The sequence below is a fragment of the Lygodium microphyllum genome, chromosome 30, assembly GCF_053477565.2.
Source record: "Lygodium microphyllum isolate KBCC chromosome 30, Lygodium_microphyllum_v1.1.10, whole genome shotgun sequence".
NCBI lineage: Eukaryota > Viridiplantae > Streptophyta > Polypodiopsida > Schizaeales > Lygodiaceae > Lygodium > Lygodium microphyllum.
Genome location: NC_141164.1, coordinates 9,779,206 through 9,783,570, shown reverse-complemented (window position 1 = coordinate 9,783,570; position 4,365 = coordinate 9,779,206).

Here is a 4,365-nt window from a genome sequence, read left to right as displayed (position 1 = left end):
TAAAGTGTCAATGTCATTGTCCACATACACAAGATTGTGTTTATGAGTCCAAGACTCAATCTTGGAACCTAATTCACTTGTGTAACAAACAGTGTCCTTTCCATCATGAGTCTACACTTATTTCTTCATCCTCCATAGCTTCCGGTTTTGCCATGCTCTAGATCCCGCATTTCTCACAGTTTGCCCCCCCCCCCCCCCCCTACATGATGACATGGCCCAGGAGACTAGCTCTTTGGGAGCCTAGTCAAGTTAAGGCTTGAAACTTTACGTCTTTGTTAGTAAGGGCTTTTACATCCACTATGGGAAATGTTTTTTTTTTTGTTCTTTGGTAGCCTAGTCAAGTTAAGGCTTGAAATTTTACGTCTTTGTTGGTAAGGGCTTTTACATCCACTATGGGAAATGTTATTTCTTTTGTTGTTAGGCAGTGGAAACAATTTCTTTATCTTCTTTTTGGTGGTTGTCTTTGGCCTTTGATCTAGTCTTCATTCTTTGTTGGTCTTCATGATACTCTTCCTCTTCTTATCGTACTAGATCTTTTTGGACTTGTTTGTCTTCATGCTCCTTATATTTGTCTTGTTCTTCAGTCTTGAAGCTCTTTGCTTCTTTGATAAGATACTTGGGATACATAGATTTTGGAATCCCATTTGGTTTGTGAGATCATTACATAGCTTTGGGCATATATGTGACTCTGGCTCATGGCTTGACAATACATTGGCATTGGAGTTTCTTTTGAAATCAAATGACATCTTCTCTTTGAAACACAAGAAGGTCTTACCGATTGGCAGTCTCGCTTGAAATTTAAGAAATTTATAGAGAACCAAAGTTTGCATAGAAGAAGCAAGGTGACCCTAAGGGGCATGTCAATCCATTGGATTATGGAGATGCCGTAAAGAAGATAGGTAATGCAAAAACTTACACTAATTTGGGGCACTTCCATCTTCTTGGACTAATGAACCTTGGGAACCACAACCCAAAGCACCCCGTTCTTCATGTTAACCTTGATGCCTTCCAAGAACAGTTCCAAGAACAGTGTCCTTAATTCTGCATCCTTAGCCACCATCTCTCCTCGTCCAAGTCTAATTTCCTCTTTGATTATCTCTCTTTCTTGTCTAGCTTGTCATCATAAACCTGGTCCAAACTCACCAACCTTTCTTGGCAAAATATGGATGTGAACATGGGGTATTGTCTGGTCCTGTATCGCCTAATTTTGTCTCTCAGAGCAGCTGCTCGTTGGGTTGCTTCCTGGGCAGTGCAATTTGCAACACGCTAAGCAAAATTTTGATGAGACATGACCTCCATTGATGCTTGATGTACCTTCTCTTGTGCTTACAGTTGCTTGGCCTGAGCTTTCTTCATAGCCATTTTTTCTGCTTATTGATGTGCCTGAAAAAGCCTCTTTAGCAGCTTGGCTAGCTTCATGTTACTTATTGAAGGCTTGGTCAGTTTTCCCTTGCTGTGCATTAGCTTGTGTAGGTGCAAGGGGATGGCCTGGTTGTTGTTGGCTTGCTACTTTCTTTGCTTCCACACATTTTGCAGTAAGCCACAAATCAGTGGTTTCATCATCCATTAAATCTGTAAATCGGGGCGACACAATGCATTTTGAACTGACAAGTACATGATCAGAAACAACATGCCTCAAATTTACAAAAGCACAGGAGAGTTCAGTGGTAAAAAATACCTCGCCTACACTAATTTTGTATAGTCCAAACATGTAGTAATATTTCCCTTCCTATGATGTCTCATTGTGCACAGACATAGCCGCTACGCATAAGAAGGCAGGAGAGGTACAAGGTATAGGATTGAGAAGAGAACAAGAAGAAGAAGAAGCCGAGCACAAACAAGAAAAGCCGTAAAGATGCTAGAACTAGCTTGCTATGGTTGTGATACCATGTCAAGAAACACGAATCTAGAGCTAGTTGGCTATGGTGGATGCAAATCACAAAACTAATACATGATAGAGAGAAGAGATTGTAACTCAAGTGAATTAGTTTCCAATATAGATTAGCTTGGACTCATAAATACAAACTTGAGTGACTCAAGCTGAAAGTACCATTTTCTTAAAAATGAGTGTCAACAAGTACATGCATTTATACCTTTTAGATAGTACCACTGTACCTCACTGTGCTTATGGGATTCTGTCATCTCTCCCTAGAGCACACATCATATGTCTATCTTCCATACAAAGCCACTTATGGCATAGTCTCTATGGGCATACATATCAAGCATCATTTGTTATTCTCAACACAGTCTACCTCATCTGCCGCCTCAATTAGAGTCTGAGACAAGTAGTCTGGAACTTTGTATTCTTGGGGGGGAGGGGATAAAAGGAGACATGTTAGAAGTGTCAATGTGACACACAATCTGCATTACTACTTTACATGAAATTTGAAAAGCTAGGACTAACAGTGAAATGAACTTAGCCTAGACTGAATTAAAATGATAAGAAAATCAACAAACAAGAATTGAATTTGTTGGCCGTAGCCATTTCATAGATAAAAATGTATTAAAGCTATAGCACAATGAAGCCATAGCTAGAAGAAATCAAAAGTATAATGAGAATCATGGATGAGAGGCTGCCGTAAGAAATCCACCTCTTGCTATGGTGGGCATTGAGTATTCACCCTCAGTGTTGGTGGGGAAGGCAAAAACCCTCAAGCTCCAAGAAATGAAGTTTACAAGCCTACTAAAAGCTGTTTACAATTGCACACACTTGCCTTTTATACTCCATCCCCAATTAAGCTAATTTCCACTAAGCTAAAGGTTGTAAAAAATATTTTATTACAATCCAACCCTATCCAAAAGTTTTGTCCTCAAAACTTAAAGACAGAAAAGGTAAATGAATGGTAGAAATGAATAGAAAAGACCCAATGATGTAGTAGCCTTTTGGAAGCCTCATCAAGATCAAACAGTGAATTTCAAAAATTTCATAGGGTAGTTGTAGAAAATGGCCCATAACTTTGGATAGATATGTCAAATTGGTACATATGAGGTACAAGACTAAAGTATACTTCAGTAGATATCCATCCATGCCTTCAAAATACAATTTTGACATTAGTATGCCAATTATTTTGAATGCAAAAATTTTATACATCAAGCTTTCCACTGCCCAATGAGCTAATATCCTCTTGGAGAGGCCATGAAAATTGTTTCAAATATGAAGCATGCTTCCAAGAATATTCTTCCATAGGCAATCCCTTCCATTTAATAAGTTATTCCATGATAATAGGATTCCTTAGAGCCTACTACTTGCCAATAATCCTCTCAAGTTCATAGATGATTAACCCATCCTCATCAAGGGGAGGTAGTTCTTTAAGAACTCGAATATCACAGCCAATGTACTTTTTGAGCTAAGAGACATGGAGAACATTGTGAATACATGTGGTTGAAGGTAAATCAAGTTGGTAGGCAAGATCTCCAACTTTTCTTGAAATTTCATATGGACCATAATAGCGTTGAGCAAGCTTATTATGTCTACCTTTAAGAGAAGCATAACGAGACTTAGGAACTTTCAAGAAGACCAATTCTCCCTCTTGAAAGTCCACATGCCTTTGCTTATCATCAGCATAAGATTTCATAGTCTATTGTGCCTTTCGAATATTTTCCTTCCATTGCTTGATTAGGGCCTCAATCTTTTCTAGTTCATCCTTAGCAAGGGGATTTACTTCATCATGAAACAATACTGAAGGTACTTAAACCTTGTAGCTATACAAAGTCTCAAATGGTAACATGCCTATACTCATGTGGTATGTGTTATTGTAGCAAAACTCTGCAAGATAAATCCAATAATTTGTGTATCATAGCAAAATTGTCGCAAGTAGACTTCTAACTACTTATTGACTCTTTCAGTTTGACCATATATTTGTGGGTGGTAAGCTATACTTGGAGTTAATTTTGTTTCCATGGAAGTAAAAAGGTGTTTTCAAAAATTACCCACCATGAATTTTGTCTCTAGCAGAAACAATCTTCATAAATAAACCATGAAGTTTGAAAACTCCTTCCATGAATTGATCTGCTTGTTTGGCTAAATGCTAGACTTTGGTGGGTATAAAATGGGCTGATTTGATCAGACAATCAACTATAACAAAATTGCTATTCCAATCCTACTTAGTGGTGGGTAATCTTGTCATAAAGAATTTTTCTTATTTTTAAGAAAGTTGGGATAAAGTCCATGCTGTCAGTCCATTTACTATGTGGAATGGGTAATGGGTTGAAGTAGACCACTAGGCAACAAATTGGGATCTTTGTTTTGTTGGCATGGTAAACACTTCATCACATATTCTTTGGCATCTTTCCCAAGTCCTTTCCAATAAAAGCATTTATGGATCTTATCAAAGGTTTTAAATAACCCAATATGTCATACCAAAG